At 44.3% G+C, this 19,167-nt stretch overlaps 1 protein-coding gene across 1 annotated transcript in view; it reads left to right on the top strand.

Annotated features, from left to right (window-relative positions):
- The first annotated feature begins 9,491 nt into the window (after window positions 1-9,491).
- Window positions 9,492-19,167, top strand: part of LOC120931578 (TRPM8 channel-associated factor homolog) — a 42,498-nt gene continuing 32,822 nt past the window's right edge. The window contains exon 1 of the mRNA XM_040343160.1: window positions 9,492-9,582. The gene's annotated coding sequence lies outside the window, so the exon portion shown is untranslated. The remainder of the gene's footprint in view (window positions 9,583-19,167) is intronic.

The raw sequence follows: 19,167 nt of genomic DNA on the forward strand, positions 1-19,167 counted from the left end.
CCCCCATTCTGGGAAGCTCTCTCCCAAGGGGGTTAGCTTGCGGACACGCTCCCGTGATACAGTCGGCGGCTATAGCCGCCAAGTGTATCACTCGGCCCTGCCCCTGTCGCGCCGCGCCATTGATTAGATTGACAGCAGCCGGAGTCAATGGCTGCGCTGCTATCAATCTCCAATGAAGAGCCAAGAACAGCCGAGGAGACAGGGGCGAGTAGCCAGCGCGTTCACGACGCGGGACTTTCGAGGGCTCAGGTCAGTAAACCCGGGAGGCTTGTAAGCATCGGATGTTTTTTTATCTTAATGCATAGGATGCATTAAGCAAAGCAACCCCTTTAATTGTTCCTTGGTGGAGTATGGACAAACATATATATATCTATACGGTATACCACAATTATAGAAAAATAGATACATTTTTCACAGATACCATGTCATTCATGGTATCTGTGAAAAATGTATCTATTTGTTATTATTGCTCGCTTACTGTCAACTTGTAACCTGTGTCAATTTTATTCAATGTTCTCAATCTTTCTATGATGCTATATGATGGTCTCTTTCTTTTGTGCCATTCTAAAGGCCCTGACGAAGCGGGGTACCAGCGAAACGCGTAGGCTACATTTATTGACATCTCCAGGACCTGCACAATTCAAGCAACAGTAGACTGTATTTTGTCTTAAACTATAACAGACTTTTAAAAAAGGCTTTGCCCATGGCAGGCAAATACATTTTTCTCACATTTTCTATAATTGTGTTATATATATCTTTTTGTCCATACTCCACCGAGGTACAATTAAAGTCCCATTCCACAGGTGGAGTGCTTTTGGGATCACGCATCTTAAACATCTCTTTAGGGGGGGGACCCTGTTACCTTTCAGTGAATTACAAATCAGATTTAACCTACCCCGAACCATGCAGTTTTATTACATGCAGTTGCAACATGCAGTAAGGGCTCAGGGGACAGCAGTTGAATGGGTTCAGTCCCCCACACCGATTTTCCGGGCACTGTGTCAGGCGCAGGACACCAAGGGCATGATCTCACACTGCTACAACATGCTCCTATCTTCATTCCTGGAAGGACATCCCATGAGGGTGGCTGAACAGTGGGAGGCAGATTTGGGGCCTATTGAGGGGGAAATGTGGGAGGAGGCTCTACAGGCGGTGAATACCTGCTCACTAAACGTATCACAAAAGATATCCCAGCTCTACATTTTACTTCGGGTGCACTACACTCCAGAGAGACTCTTCAGGATGGGCCGGGCTCCGGACCCACTTTGTGGGCGGTGCAGGGCGGCACAGGGGGATTTGGTCCACCTGCTTTGGCGCTGTCCCAAGCTGCATAGATACTGGGCGGGGGTTCTGGCGACCCTAAACTCTGTGTTTCAGACCAATGTCCCATTGGAGCCCCTGTGCTGCCTGCTGGGCATTCTGGAGGGAGTGATAGAGGAAGAAGCCACTAGGGCAGCGTTCGCCAGGGCACTGTTCCAGGCGAGGAAACTCATTCTCATACACTGGAAATCAAGGGGGCCCCCTTCGGTTCAGACCTGGATACAACATGTGGGTAGAACAATGCTTATGGAGAAGTACATTTACCAGCACAGGGGGAACGCAGGGAAATTCCTGAAACTCTGGGAGCCATGGCTCGCAACACCCGGTTTAAGCCCCTTGGAGCTAGTTCAAGCAAGGTTACTTGGGGGGATGGTGAGGTAGGGAAAAAGAAAGGATAAGAAAAAAGTACCAGCAAGGCTAGTGGCCTAGTAGTTTTGGAGACCGTGTGAGGGGAGAAGAAATGGATGGGGGGAGATGGGTGCTCGGGGCTGGGGGTCAGGCTTCATGTGTGAGTACAATAACGGAATAATGTGGTGGGAAGAAGTGCATCTGTTCAAATGGCTTAAACTGTAAATCTGTTGTTATGCATCTTTATTTACAAAGTGTAAAATGTCATCCTTTACATGTCAATGTGTTGTGTGAGCAATAAAAACCTTTTTGATTCAAAAAAAAGTCCCATTCCACCCCATTTTTGAAATTTAAGCCAAATGTTCCCTTTAGTTATCAATCAGGATTTTTCTTAAAGGCCCACACTAGGCACTAGAAAAAATCCCCTTATAGTGAAAACCCCTATCCCTCTGTACTGCAAGGACTAAATGCTCCTTACAGCGGTAGTTAACCGCAGCTGGCAAAGAAAAAAATTCCCTGCAAAGGCAATGGCATAATGTCCTAGTATGCATCTCATACTAGGACATTATGGAATACTTACCTTAGAACGAAGCCCTCCAGCGGCATGCTGTCACTGATGACAGGGCTTCCATCTTTACCCAGTCTTTCTTCTGGGCTCACAGGCTTTGGCTGTATGAGTTGCCAGAGCCACATTGATGTCACTCCCACACATGCCATCGGCTGCGGCACAGAGTTGTGAAGGTCTGTCATGATGTCTCCTGCTGCATCTATTGGGAATATCTAATGGACACCGCTAGTTTAGTAGATGTTCAATGTACTTACAGGTAAGTCTTATTACAGGGTACATGTAGGTACAAGTCCAAGAAAAACCTCTACCACTTTAAGTCTTGGGGTAGAGCAACAAGCTATAATACTTATCTTATTCCTCACTCTTGCAGGCTTCCTTCAGTGTGCAACCAGTCCCCCCCAAATGTTTTCTGTTCAGTGCTCAGGCTGGCAATCACACACTGATGTCATCACATACAACGTGGGACCAATAGCCCTGCACTGTATGTTGGGATGGTGAGGGCACATCCACATCCTGGGGCATTGGAGAGAAGAGGGGAGCGATGGAAGCCTGCCAGAGTGAGGAATAAGGTATGTATAATAACTTGTCCCTAAACCACTAGTTTTAATGGGAATATCCTTACAGTGTAACCCCCCAACACTGCTAGTTTATTTTTTATTTTTAACCCCAACAGTGGCGGCTGGTGCTCAACATTTTTGGGGGGGCGCAAACGAAAAAGAAAAAAATTGCAGCCTCACTGTGCCCATCAAATGCAGCCACTGTGCCATCAATTGTCACCACTGTGCCATGCCATCAAACGCAGCCACTGTGCCATCAATTGTCACCACTGTGCCATGCCATCAAATGCAGTCACTGTGCCATGCCATCAAACGCAGCCACTGTGCCATGCCATCAAACGCAGCCACTGTGCCATGCCATCAAACGTAGCCACTGTGCCATCAATTCGCATCACTGTGCCATGCAATCAAACGCAGCCACTGTGCCATGCCATCAAACGCAGCCACTGTGCCATCAATTGTCACCACTGTGCTATGCCATCAAACGCAGCCACTGTGCCATGCCATCAAACACAGACACTGTGCCATCAATTGTCGCCACTGTGCCAATTGTCACCACTGTGCCCTTTAATTGTCGCCACTGTGCCCATTGATGTCACTGTGCCCTTTAATTGTTGCCACTGTGCCAAATTATCGCCACTGTGCCCATTCATGCCGCTGTGCCAATTGTCACCACTGTGCCCATTGTCTCCACTATGCCAAATTGTCGCCACTGTGCCCATAAATGCCGCTATGCCAATTGTCGCCACTGTGCCCATTGATGTCACTGTGCCTTTCGTCACCGCTGTGCCCTGTAAAATGCCCCTTCCCCGCCCAGCACTTACCTTTACTGGAGTCAGCCATCCACGTCCCTCGATGTCTCGATGTCTTCCCCTGCCCTCGACGCTTCAGCCAATCAGGTTACGAATAGCCAGAACCGGTGAACCTGATTGGCTGAGACGCCTGTCAGTCTTATCCAAGGAACGCACCACCAGTAGGTCCAGAGGATAAGCATTCGGAAGCTGACTACAGCCTGAGGGCTGTACTCGGAAAGCCTATCAGAGCCTCGGAGCCGCTGGCTCTAATAGGCACTTCCGTACAGCCAACCAGCTGCTGTTATTCAGGTGGCCGGCGCTCTAGGTCCGGCCATCTGAATAGACCAGCGGCATCTGCGACAATAACATAGATTCATGCAATGCAATGAATCTATGTTATTAGTCAGTGGCGGTGCGGAGCCAGAGGGGGCGGCGCTCCAGCGCCCTCTATAGACGAACCGCCACTGAACCCCAAAGTTCAGCTTAATTTTTTTTTTTCTATAATAATCAATTCAACTCAACCATAACAACCAACAGACCACTTACCGTATTTTCCAGCGTATAAGATGACCCTTTGTATTAAAAAACTTGCCTCAAAACTCGACAGTCATCTTTTACGCCGGTACCTGTCTCAGTCAGACCTCAGGCGTCCATTATTCAAAAGCCGCGCCTCCTCCTAGTGCAGTTCCATGATAGGCAGAACACTCAGTTTCCCAGAAGAGCCTCTGTTTAGTGTTCCTCCTATCACGCATGTCTTCTCATCCTCGGCCTCAGACATCCGTGATAGGCAGAACACTGAACACAGGCTCTGCTGGGAAACTGAGTGTTCCGCCTATCACGGAACAGCACAAGGAGGAGGCGCGGCTTTTGAATAATGGACGCCCGCAGTCTGACTGACTCTGCATTACAGGGATAAGGTATGGGATCTTCGAGGTATGCAATGGCACAGTGAGGTATGCAATGGCACAGTGAGACATGCAATGGCACAGTGAGGCATGCAATGAGCATAGTGAGGTATGTAATGGCACAGTGAGTCATGTAATGGCACAGTGAGGTATGCAATAAGCACAATGAGGCATGTAATGGCACAGTGCGGTATGCAATGGCACAGTGAGGCATGTAATGGCACAGTGAGGCATGTAATAGCACAGTGAGGTATGCAATGGGCACAGTGAGGCATGTAATGGCACAGTGAGGCATGTAATGGCACAGTGAGGTATGCAATGGGCACAGTGAGGCATGTAATGGCACAGTGAGGCATGTAATAGCACAGTGAGGTATGCAATGGGCACAGTGAGGCATGTAATGGCACAGTGAGGCATGTAATGGCACAGTGAGGTATGCAATGGCACAGTGAGATTCCTGTCAGCGTTTTTTCTGGCTACCCCTCAGCTTCCAGACAGACTAGTAGGAAGGGGGTCATCTTATATGGCGAGTATATACCAAAACCAAAATTTTAGCTGGAAAATTAGGGGGTCGTCTTATACGCCGGCAAATACGGTAGATAATTCTTCAGCATCTTTAGCAGATTCAATTTTGGTTTACAGGGCATCTAAAGTTAAAACCTTTTTCAGCTTTGAAAAGTCTAGAAGAGGTAAATACTTATGTTGTTTTTTTTTTTTTTTTGCTGTTTCTATACTATATTACCAAAGTATTGGGCTGCCTGCCTACACGCACATGAACTTTAATTGCATCCCAGTCTTAGTCCGTAGGGTTCAATATTGAGTTAAATTATCAATTTATTTTACAATAAGAATCTATAGTTGACAACCCAGTGTAAAGCTGGCAATATAATCCGATTGTACGTTCTGTATATTTACCAAAATGAAGTAGGCATCAGGCTGTTTGTCAGCTCTTTGTGATGATCAATGCAGTGAGTTTAACGTGACACATCACATGGGAGTCAGCAGTCTCCCAATTATATTTCTAGTGATGCCAGTTCTGAGGTTGCCTTTGCGCTGCTTTGCCCTGTGTTTCTGAGCTTCACACTTACAGGTGCAACCAAGTGCAGGCATGTTTCTATGCGTTTTTCCGCTCATTGGGCAGCCCATTCACTTTACCCTACATAAAAGAAACACAAAAAAAAAGCCCCTAAGTCTTTTCCAAAAATGTGCCACTGTGCTGTTGCCCTATGTAGTTTGCAATGTGTGTAGCTGGTCTTACCAAGAGCGCAAAATAGTCTAGCACCGGCCCTGATAACAGCTTCAGCTCTTCTGGGAAGGCTGTCCACAAGGTTTAGGAGTGTCTATGGGAATGCTTGATCATTCATCCAGAAGTGCATTTGTGAGGTCAGGCACTGATCTGGATGAGAAGGCCTGGTTCGCAGCCTCTGCTGTAATTCATCCCAAAGGTGTTCTTTTGGGTTGAGGTCAGGACTCTGTGCAGGCCAGTCAAGTTCCTCCACCTCAAACTCGCTCATCCATGTCTTTATGGACCTTGCTTTGTGCACTGGCCCAAATCATTTGGTAGGAGGGGGGATTATGGTGTGGGGATGTTGTTCAGGCATTGGGCCTGGCCCCTTAGCTTCTGTGACGGCATCAGCTTACCAAGCCATTTTGGAAAATGTCATGCTCCCAGCTTTGTGGGAACAGTTTGGGGATGGCCCCTTCCTGTTCAAGCATGACTGTGCACCAGTGCACAAAGCAAGGTCCATAAAGACATTGATGAGTGAGTTTGGGGTGGAGGAACTTAACTGGCCTGCACAGAGTCCTGACCTCAACTTGATGGGTGACTCTTAATACACAAGCATGGAAACTATTCATAATAACGTGTGCGTTCCCATTCGTGGTTTAACCACTTGCCATCCGGCGGCCGACTATTTACGGCCGCAAGGTGGCTCTAATCTGCCGGGAGGCCGTCTATATACGTGCGCACCCGCCGCATCACACAGGTGCCGATGCACGTGCCTGGTGGCCGCGATGTCCGCCAGGCAACCGCAATCCTCAGTCACAGAGCCAGGGACGTGGATCTCTGTGTGTAAACACAGAGCTCCACGTCCTGTTAGGGAGAGGAGACAGATGGTGTGTCCCTTGTATATAGGGACAACCATCGGTCACCTCCCCCAGTCAGTCCCCTCCCCCCACAGTAAGAATCACCTAGCAGGGTACACATTTAACCCCTTGATCGCCCCCTAGTGTTAACCCCTTCCCTGCCAGTCACATTTATACTGTTCGCTGTATAAATGTGAATGATCCCAAAAATTTGTCAAAAGTGTCCGATGTGTCCACCGTAATATCGCAGTCGTGACAAAAATCTCAGATCGCCGCCATTACTAGTGAAAAAAATAAATATTTTTTTTTTTATAATTCTATCCCCTATTTTGTAGGCGTTATAACGTTTGCGCAAACCAATTACTATACGTCTATTGCGATTTTTTTTACCAAAAATATGTAGAAGAATACGTATCGGACTAAACTGAAAAAAAAAAAAGTTTTTTTTTTTAAATGGGATATTTATTATAGCAAAAAGTAAAAAATATTGTGTTTTTTTCAAAATTATCACTCTATTTTTGTTTATAGCGCAAACAATTATATACCACACAGGTGATCAACTACCACCAAAAGAAAGTCTATTTGTGGGGAATAAAGGACGTCAATTTTGTTTGGGAGCCACGCCGCACAACCGCGCAATTGTCATTCAAAGCGTGACAGTGCCGAAAGCTGAAATTTCGCCTGGGCAGCAAGGGGGTATAAGTGCCCAGTAAGCAAGTGGTTAAACCTCTGGGGATGTGAGTATCAAGCTTAAATATTCAGTATACCTCCCTCCTACAAAGGAGGGAGAATTGATCGTTTCCACAAGGTGGCTCCCATTGACCCTCTCCACAATCTGTACTTTAAAAGACTATGTATTTTGATTATGAAATTGGTTGAAATGTCTAGCTACATTAAATATATTTAAATGTTCGAAAAGTGATCCCTCATTCTGTCACTTAGTGTTCTAGCTGTCCTTCCCGGATATTGCATTCTATGCATGTAATCAGATATATGGCAAACCTAGTATGGCAATTAACTAGTTGTGCAATGTTAGGGCGAAACCGTCGGAAAAAGAGGTGACAGTATGGCTTGTTAAACAAATGATTTGTTGTAACCCATATCACAGAGTCTCTGTTCAAGTAAAGTGGCCTCTCTATCAAAATCCGCCAGACATATATCTAACCCAGATGGATTGCCCCCATGGCATAGCCCTATTAGTATGGGGGGGAGTGACAACTAGATGTGTGAAGAAGTGTGTTTTTGGAAGTGGACTTTCTATGCACACATACTGTAACTATTCTGTTTTCGTATTGGTAATTGATTACTAGGTTCTAGAGTAATTGTGTATTGTGCATTGCTGACTAAGTGTTGGGAGTACTAGGTGCATAGGGCCAGATTCACAGTGGAGATACGCCGTCGTATCTGCTGATACGCCGTCGTATCTCTGTTTCTATCTATGCGACTGTTTTATAGAATCAGTTACGCATAGATAGCCAGAAGATCCGACAGGTGTAATTGTTTTACACTGTTGGATCTTAGGATGCAATACCGCGGCCGCCGCTGGGGGGAGTTCGCGTCGTAAACCAGCGTCGGGTATGCAAATGGAATTACGGCGATTCACGACAGATTTTCGCGTTCACTACGTCGCCGCAAGTCTAGTTTCTCGTCGCAAAGTTAGCCGTAGTTTTAGCTGCCCTAACTTTAGTCAGCAAGTGTATTGCTGTCTAAAGTATGGCCACCGTTCCCGCGTCGAAATCTAAAAATCAACGTCGTTTGCGTAAGCCGTCCGGGAATACAGAATTACGCTACGCCGTTCGAAAAAATGACGTCACGGCGCGCAATGCACGACGGGAGTTTGGAAACGGAGCATGCGTGGTAGGTCCGGCGCGGGAGCGCGCATAATTTAAATGGCACACGCCCATTTAAATTGGCCCGCCTTGCGCCGGAGGCCGCCGGCGTAGGTTTTCATCGCAAGTGCTTGGTGAATCAGGCACTTGCGATGAAAAATTGCGGCGGTGTACGATACGTTACGCCGCCGCGATTCTACGTGAATCTGGCACAGGGTGTTCTAGCTGTTCTAGCTGTCCTTCCCGGATATCGCATTCTATGCATGTAATCAGATATATGGCAAACCTAGTATGGCAATGAACTAGTTGTGCAATGTTAGGGCGAAACCGTTGGAAAAAGAGGTGACAGTATGGCTTGTTAAACGCATGATTTGTTGTAACCCATATCACAGAGTCTCTGTTCAAGTAAAGTGGCCTCTCTATCAAAATCCGCCAGACATCCATCTAACCCAGATGGATTGCCCCCATGGCATAGCCCTATTAGTATGGGGGGGAGTGACAACTAGATGTGTGAAGAAGTGTGTTTTTGGAAGTGGACTTTCTATGCACACATACTGTAACTATTCTGTTTTCGTATTGGTAATTGCTTACTAGGTTCTAGAGTAATGGTGTATTGTGCATTGCTGACTAAGTGTTGGGAGTACTAGGTGCATAGCTCCCAACTGTCCCTGATTTCAAGGGACTGTCCCTGATTTGACAAAATGTCCCTCTGTCCCTCTTTCTTCCTCATTTGTCCCTCATTTTGGTCTGATCGATATGATTGTATAAAAAATGAACTTTCTATCTATCAAAAATTGTTTCCCTGCGCTAAACCTTGGATCCAAATTCTAAATTGCTGCATTTGTGAATTTCAAAAGCTTGTATAAAGGAATAGTAGTGGTAAAAAAAGTACTTTTGGATTTAAGAAATCTTTTTTATTTTTATTATAATTCTCCTTTTAGGGGGCATGGCAGGGGGGGTGTGTCTGATGCCTAATAGGTGTCCCCCGTTCCCATCTCAAAAAGTTGGGAGGTATGTGGGTGTGTTCTAATCAGCATATGTAAGAGGGTTGAGCGATCATAATTGGTGTGGTATTTAAGAGGAGTAGCAAATCTGTAGAGAATAGTCTGTGCAGTTTGTTCATTGTGAGTGCATCAGGACACAAGTGCAGAGTTTGAACAGCAGTTGCTGGATACGGTAAGTTTAAAATATTTCTGATTGCTTTTCTTAAATTGTGTACTTTTTATACTTTGGTATGGTGGCTGTTGCTATTGGTGATTGCTTACTATGTACTGGTGTAGTTGTGTAATGTGCATTGCTTAGTGTTGGGAGTACTGGATGTGTTCCAATTATTTATTTATTTTAATTAAAATTTCCCATTAAAAAAAAAACTTACATAACACATTCTATAATTTTCAAGAACGAAATGACATAACTTAAAATAAATCCAATACATACTGTGATTATTAATACCGTGTTTCACCGAAAATAAGCCTGGGTCTTATATCAATTTTGGCAACAAAAGACACAGTAGGGCTTATTTTTGGGGTAGGTCTTACCATGTAATGTGCTGTCTTCTCTTCCCTCTCTCTCCCTGCCTGACAGGAATCCCCAGTGTGAACCAAGTTTAAAATGCTTGTAAAATCCTTTAATCCACTCTATTACAGTAGTAGATAATGTACAATATGTATGTGTTTCTGTAAAATAATTGTGCCTAATACCTTTGTTATAGCGCCGCTCTGTGCTTCTGTTACCCGCCGGAGCACTCTTCCGTGCAATTATATTACAGAAACACTTACATTGTACATTATATACTGCTGTAATAGAGTGGATTTTTGGATTTTACAAGCATTTTAAACTAGGGCTTATTTTCAGGGTACGGCTTATATTGCAGCCCTCCTGGAAAATAACGCTAGGGCTTATTTTCAGGGAAGGTCTTATTTTCAGGGAAACATGGTATCACCCTCACACCCCTCCACATATATACAAAGGTCCCAACCTCTCCTCCCCATGCAAAAACAAAGTCCCATTTTTTTTACAATCAACTCCACAACCACCCACATTTTGTAAATACAGTACACAAATTGAAAAACTATCCCTACTATACATAATCCCTCTATTATACTCCTACAAAAACACAATACACTCCTATTCTATCCCTCCATACCTTCCCTTCACAGATCCTCTCCTCTCACCCCCCAAAAAATAAAGAAAATATATATCAGTACAAAAAAAAAAGAATATTGTCAAAAATGAACATAAAACATATAAAACAAAAATTAACCGCTTGTCAATCGCAAGCCGTCAAATGACGGCGGGCATAAGACTCTATTGTTCTGACAGGACGTCATATGACGTCCTGTCATCTAAAGCCGCTAGGGGGTAACCCCCGTCGCGTTACTGGGAACACAGTGCGCCTGCCCGGTGGCCACGATGGCCGCCGGGCACCCGCGATTTCCCAGTAACTGAGCAGGACTGTGGATCTCTGTGTGTAAACACAGAGATCCACGTCCTGTGAGGGAGAGGAGACCGATGCTGTGTCCCTTGTACATAGGGACACAGATCGGTCACCTCCCCCAGTCACCCCCTCCCCCTACAGTTAGAACACTCACTAGGCTACACATTTAACCCCTTCCCCGCCTAGTGGTTAACCCCTTCCCTGCCAGTCACATTTATACAGTAATCAGTGCATATTTATAGCACTGTTCACTGTATAAATGTGAATGGTCCCAAAAATGTGTCAAAAGTGTCCGATGTGCCCGCTATAATGTCGCAGTCCCGAAAAAAATCGCAGATCGCCGCCATTCCTAGTAAAAAAAAAAAAAATCATAATTATGTCCCCTATTTTGTAGGCAATATAACTTTTGCGCAAACCAGTCACTATACGATTATTGCGATTTTTTTTACCAAAAATATGTAGAAGAATACGTATCGGCCTAAACTGAGATACATTTTTATTTATTTTTTTAAAAATGGGATATTTATTATAGCAAAAAGTAAAAAATAATGTGTTTTTTTTTTCAAAATTTACGCTCTATTTTTGTTTATAGCCCAAAAAATAAAAAACGCAGAGGCGATAAAATACCACCAAAAGAAAGCTCTATTTGTGGTGAAAAAAGGACGTCAATTTTGTTTGGGAGCCACGTTGCACGACCGCGCAATTGTCAGTTAAAGCGACACAGCCCTGGAAGCTAAAATTTCGTCTGGGCAGGAAGGGGGTGTATGTGCACAGTAGGCAAGTGGTTAAAGGAACATAGACCAATACCTTCCACCTTTTAAATTTCCAAATATCTTGTGCTTTATCATAACTAAGCTTAGTATCCATTGAAGTACAACCTTCCATGGAACATGGCACACACCCCCTACTTACCTACTCCATACATATACCACCTCTTTCATAAAAATCTAAATGTTCCTCATTGCACAAGCTTTTCCTTACACAGTTCATCAACAATACAAGAGGAGAGCCGGCACCATGGTAAATCAGACGTTTTATTGTGATTGTGTTATTGTGTTGGTGTAAACAGCTTAGACAGTCAACATGTTTCAGCTGATAACAGCCTTAAATTGTCATGATTAAGGCTGTTTTAAGCTGAAATGCATTGACTTTATGTGCTGTTTACACTGCTTTACAATGAAATTTCAAACAATACTGTAAATTATCGTGGTGCCAGCTCTTCTCTTGTGTTGGCGGCTCTTAGCAAACCGTGCCTGAGCACCGGGAATTTTCAGCCATGGAGGATACGTCATGTAGTGTTTTTTTAATCTGTTTGCCCCCCCCAAAAAAGCAAAAAAAAAGCAAAAACGCAAATAGTGACAAAGTCTCAGGAAAACGTGTGTTGAAAAACGCAAATAGCACAGCAGAAATGCTCAAAAGCAATATGCATAGATGTAATTGAAGCCTTACAACTTATTCCTCTGCCCCTAGACTTAAAGGATATCTACAGTCAAAATGCAAAAGCATTTCCACATTGTATTTCAATTGTTTTTTTTAACCTACTCCTATTAATCCAAATGATCTTGAAGTTTGTAAACTTACTTTGTGAAGATCCTCACACATTTATGTATTCACTATGCCCTGTGTGCCCTGTTAATATGCACTGCTGTGTCACACATTTCAGTGAGCCTGCTTTCTGAGGTGTTTCACTCATCCCCCCTCACACCTGTTAACACTCAGCCCCCTCCCTCCTGTACAAGCTCAGCCCCCCTCACTCCTGTACACACTCAGCCCCCCTCACTCCTGTACACACTCAGCCCCCTCACTCCTGTATGCACTCAGCCCCCCTCACACCTCTGTGCACTTAAGCCCCCCTCACACCTGTATGCACTAAGCCCCCCCTCACACCTGTATGCACTTAGCCCCCCTCACACCTGTATGCATTCAACCCCCCCTCACACCTGTAGGCATTCAGCCCCCCTCACACCTGTATATGCTCAGCCCCCCTCACACCTGTATGTGCTCAGCCCCCCACACCTGTATGCGCTCAACCCCCTTCACACCTGTACACACTCAGCCCCCCTCACACCTATATGCACTTAGTCCCACCTCAGTACCCCCTCACACCTCTATGCACTTAGCCCCCCCTCACACCTGTACGCACTCAGCCCCCCACATCTGTATGCACACAGCCCCCCTCACACCAGTATGTGCGGTGCCCCCCTCACACATGTACACACATGTCACAAACTATGGTGAATGAGAGTGAACCACAACTGCGGTTAGCAAAAGATTTCAATGCACCTCTCTATGTGTATGTGAGATTTCAGTATTGGACCCCAGGCGTCACTCCAATCTGAGAACAGGAGTTTGGGGGTTCACTACATCATCTCTCTCACATATAGTAATGCGTTGAGCTACTAAGGGTGGAGGTATTACAACATGCCTCCAACCCCTAGCGTGGAAAACATACAATGCACGTTTTGATTCCAATGCACTTCTCTATGAAGGTGATTATCAGTACGGGATCCCAGGCGTCACTGCAATCTGAGAACAGGAGTTTGGGGGTTCTCTATATCATATCACCATACATAAACAAATGCATTAGGCCACTAAGGGAGTAGGTATATTAAATACCTTCTACCCTTAGCATAAAAAAGTTAAAGCGAACATGTTCAATAATTTAGTGGGTAAGCCCAATTTCATTTAACAACATATGTCAAGGACGTAGGAAATAGGAATACCGTAAGCAAGTAATAATTGCGCAAGAGAGGCAAGTATAGCTCAGCTGAGTTGAGAGTATATGTCCCTTTAAGATATTCCACAGCGAAAAACTGAAGACACCTTAATTTATCCCAAGCAGTATGTTAGTATTCAGCAAGTCAGATTTAAATATAGTACTAAGTAGAAGCAATATATGAAACAGGTAATTCTAGAGCAGTACAATAGAAGTAATTGCTACTTATCCCTTTGCAGACGATGAGTGTTGTAGTACGATAGTAGCAGAGGGATTTCTGTAGTGTAGGGTCTTCTTTGAGGAAGATATCTTTAGGGTTTCCCCAGCATAGGCAATAGATATGACAGCGTGACGTCATCTCGCTGTCGGTTACAACACGCAGCCCCCCTCACACCTATATGCATGCAGCCCCCCCACACGTGTATACACGCAGCTCCCCCTAACACCTTTATATATATATATCAGCCCCCCCCCCACATACACACATCTGTAAACACGCACACAGCTCTGGCCCCCCTTTCCTTTACAGCCCCTACTTGTAAAGGAGGTCTTCCCTAGTCTCAGATCTTGTTTCCACAAAGCTGACACATGTTGCTGAGAGACAGAGGAGCTTCAGCTGATCACAGTACATAATACAGTACAAGCATCACACAGGAGGGGTGCACATGCAGATAGTAGCCAGAGATGGCAGTAATGAGCTTGATGGGTGAGCTCAATGACACCGTACAGCAGAAGCTGTCAAGTTTGCTTATGTAGTGCACAACACTCCTTCCCTTTACCCGTTCATGCATTCTCCTGCCTCTGCAGGTCGTCCGGGTCCCTCAAGATGCTTGAGCCCCCTACATTTGTATCAGCTGCCCCCCCATAATGACGGTCCTAGTACCACAGTACCTAAGTAGTCCTTAGAAATTTAAAATAAACTGCAAATGGACAGCAGACAGAACTCACAACATGAAAGGAGATTTTTCAAGTATGTTTATATTGAATTGTCAAAAATAACAATTGTTAATACAAGTTTAACAATTATACTCTTTTTGTGAAGCCTCCCCCCCCCCCCCCCCATTCCGCTACAAAGGTTGTTGTTTTTTTTTTAATCCCAGAGTTCAGCTTAAAGGAGTTGTAAAGGAAAAAAATATTGTGCCTAAAATGAATGTCTGCAAGGTAGACAGACAGAATAGTGTAATGATTCTGTTAAAAAACGAGTAAATACCTATTAAATTCCTTCATCTATATCACCTCCGGCATTCTAGTTTCTGTTCTCTCATTCACTTCCTGATTTGCATCGCTCGTTCATGTAAGAACTACATTTCCCAGTATGCATTGCGGCACGCCCAGTAATTCACACCTCCTTGAAGTCTCTAACATGTAGAGAGCGTCCTGCCACACAGATGTAGTTCCCAGGAGGGGGTGAGCACGTCACTGACCACCGCAGTAAAGCCTCCCTTCACAGTGGTCAGTAAAATCAGACAAGCAGGAAGTGAACAGAACAGAGAAGAAATAGAGCAACTTCTGAGCAAAAACGAACAATGAGGAAGTGAAAAGAGGAATGTCTGCAGGTAAAGGATGCTTAATATGAAAAATTTTTTTTTCCTTTACAACCCCTTTAAGGCTTCATGTACACATGGAAATAGGTGGGGGATGGGTGCGCTATAAAATAATATTTATATAATGTAAAACCGTGCAAATATATAAATAAGTGAAACACCTTTGGATACTGATGTATCTATTGTGAAAGTCCATGTGCACTTAATTGAATGCAAAATCAAGCCCAAATCCCCATACCAAATACTTGGTGGGAACTGGGCTCAAGTGAATCAGTCCAGTGATAATAAGTGAATATTGCAGAAAGAAAAACGTCCCAAAGGAGATCCTCAGGAAAAACTGAAGATTGTGCTTCCAGTGTATTCCACCTTCACCATATAATCAGAAGAGAGAGCACAAAGGCTACAAGTGCATCTCTCCAAGTATGATGCAGAAATTAAAAACAAAAAGCTCAAAAAATATCAGAGGGATATTAGGGATTATGAAGAGCACAAAGCCTACAGATGGCAAGCTGAACTTGATCCAGCCAGCTCCACTGAGCCACCTATGGTCAGGGATGCGGAAGTCTCCAATTCAATGCCCTATCCAGCTAATAAAGTAAAACATAAAAATAAAACTCACACCCCGAAAAAAAACAAGCTTTCTGCACCACCCAAAAGCACCAACAATCCACCTGGGAGGGGTCCCCCCCATCCAACTAATTTTGGTAATCATCCAGCTCCATATGAGTATTATCCGGCACCATATGGGGGACCGAACTACAACAGAATTGCCCCTACGGATAATTATTCAGGGGATTATAACAATTATCAATATAATCCCCCACCGAGCCAATATGCACCTAGACCTTTTAGAGGCCAATTTAGAGGAAACTTTAGGGGAAGACCAGCACAGCAACAAAACCATCCGCCCCAGGGGGGGGAATGGAGGGGATGGAAAGAACCCTACAAAATCCCCTACAAAATTCCCCAGAAAACCCCAACTACCCCAGTCTACCCCCAGCAATCAAGCAAAGAAAAAGAGGGAGACGAGGGGGAACCAGGGCGAAAAAGACCTCGGGACAACTAAGCGAGGGCATCTTTAATCTGGCAGGAGTCGATTTTTCAAGAGCAGAACTGGAAGTTCTGTCAAAAGGTATGAAATTCTGTCCAGACAAAAATATCAACAAATTTGAGGTTTTCATTGAGGTGGAAAAATATATAAGAAAATTGAATATTAAAAAACATTTTGCACAACAGACTACTACATTGTATGAACAGAAAATCAGCATTTCCCCTGCTGACAGGAACGAGAGCTGTGTGTTTACACACACAGCTCCCGTTCCCCGCTCTGTACCGAGCGATCGCGTGTGCCCGGCGGCGATCGCGCCCGCCGGGCACACGCACGGGAGTCGGGGGCGAGCGGGGAGCGCGCGCGCGCGCCTCCGGCGGCGCGCACGCGCCCCCTAGTGGCGGCTATACGATAGGACGTATAGCTACGGGCTCTCGCCCAGGAGAGCCGACCTGCCGCCGTATAATGACGGTGCGCGGTCGGCTACTAGTTAAAGAAATCGACTGAGCTGGCCAGAACCACGTCTGGAGGGAGTCTATTCCACATTTTCACAGATCTTACTGTGAAGAAACCTTTCTGTATATGGAGATTAAATATTTTTTCTTCTAGAGGTAAAGAGTGCCCCCGTGTCCTCTGTGGTGACCGTAAAGTGAATAATTCAATACCGAGTTCACGATATGGACCACTTATATATTTGTACATGTTGATCATATCCCCCCTTAATCTCCTCCTCAAGAGGGAATAGATTGAGTTCCTCTAATCTTTCCTCATAGCTGAGCTCCTCCATGCCTCTTATCAGTTTGGTTGCCCTTCTCTGCACTTTCTCCAGTCCCCAATATCCTTTTTGGGAACTGGGGCTCAAAACTGAACTACATATTCAAGATGAGGTCTTACCAATGATTTGTACAGGGGCAAAATTATATCTCTGTCTCTGGAGTCCATACCTCTCTAAATACAAGAAAGGACTTTGCTCGCTTTGGAAATGGAGCTTGGCATTGCATGCTATTATTGAGCTTATGATCTACCAAAACCAAAACCCCCAGATCCTTCTCCAACATTGATTGCCCCAGTTGTACTCCCCCTAGCATGTATGATGCATGCACGTTCAGCAGTGGCTTGAAAATTACCATTTGGGGTGTCAAGATACAAATGTTTTGAACACTTCCTTTTCATCAAACACTCTTTCTCACTCAGTGGACTTTTTCTTTATTTATTTTCTTTATTATTGCTTTTGAGTTTATAATAAGTTGTTCACTGCATTGTATGTGTATAGTATTTATTGGTTTAATCAGCTGACATCACTGCATTGTATATGTATGACATACACTGGTTTAATCACCCGATATCATTGCATTTTATATGTATGGCATACACTGGTTTAATCACCCGATATCACTGCATTGTACAGTACAGTATATGTATGGCATACACTGGTTTAATCCCCCAATATCATTGTGTTTTATATGTATGGTATACATTGGTCTAATCACCTGCTATCATTATTTCAATACTGCACATGTATATTGTTAGTTTGATATCTTCACAATATTCTAACTTTGATATATTTAGATGTGTATCAGGTTATCTATGCACTTTAGATCACCCAAATTGTCACTAGCACTGCACCAACCCTTTTCCCATTTCTACTTTTTACAATTGTCATTTGCGGTACTGGCAGCTTCCCCCCTTCTTTGGACAGCGCGGTATTTAGCACACATTTTTTCACTGTTCTGCTCTTTAGCAGTGAGTAGAATTCTAAGAAGAATTGTATAACAAGCTAATCTGAAATAGCTGTTCGTGCAATGCACACATTTGCTACTAGTAGCTAGTCTAGTAGCAAATGTCTAAACATTTCATCCACACCTAGATTAATAATCCTTGAAGAGTTTTTTTAACATTGTTAAACATTGTTACTCTGGAACACTTCTCAATGGTGCAATCTGGATATGGTAACATTAAGGAACGTGACTTTCTATTTTTTACATTTCTAGGTCAACCCTATGTAGATTAGGAGGCAGGATGAAGTGAATCAATATTATTTTTTAAAGTTGGATGAATGATTGTACAATATAAGGCTCTACACACACTGACTATGCTCTGACTAATAAGTATCTCGTAGATGTGCTTTGACATGAGTTTGCTTGTGCCGAATAATCCATATTCACCACTATTGTCAACAAAATATGTCCTAAAACTAAAGTTGGCCAGAAATGGATTGAAATTTAGCCAGTTCAGCAGGGACCAGATCAATTTCAATCCATGTATGGCGGCCCCTATGTCACAGAAGCCATCTATGGCCACCTTAACCCCTAATCTTGACCCTAAATCTTTACCCGTCACTTTAACCCCTGAAATCTATTTTAACCTTAGCCTTTAATCCCCAAAGCCCTGTACACACGATCGGTCCATCCGATGAGAACGGTCTGATGGACCGTTTTCATTGCTTAACCGATGAAGCTGACTGATGGTCAGTCGTACCTACACAGCATCGGGTAAAAAAACGATCGTGTCAGAACGCGGTGACATAAAACACACGACGTGCTGAAAAAAAACGAAGTTCAATGCTTCCAAGCATGCGTCGACTTGATTCTGAGCATGCGTGGATTTTTAAATTTAAAACAAGTTGGCTTTTTTTTTTAACCGATGGTTAAATAACCGATGGCGCCCACACACGATCGGTTTGGACCGATGAAAACGGTCCATTAGACCATTCTCATCGGTTTAACCGATCGTGTGTACGCGGCCTAACTTTTCAACATAACTCAAACCCTAAAGTAAGGGCTGGTTGAAATCATTTGCTTTGGTCTGCACTAGGCAGCCTTACCCAGTGCAGTTCCAATACAATGATAAGGCAATTTGCCCTTTTCCTGTGGTGTCAGTTCACACCATAAAACTTTGATTGGGCCATCGCCTTAAGGCCACCCTACATCAGCCTATAATCTCCTTCCCTTTGATACCCCACTATGTGAAGTGACATAACCAGCACTTTTGAGTACTGGGGAGCATTTAACTCACT

This window comes from Rana temporaria, chromosome 3, assembly GCF_905171775.1.
Source record: "Rana temporaria chromosome 3, aRanTem1.1, whole genome shotgun sequence".
Classification (NCBI taxonomy): domain Eukaryota; kingdom Metazoa; phylum Chordata; class Amphibia; order Anura; family Ranidae; genus Rana; species Rana temporaria.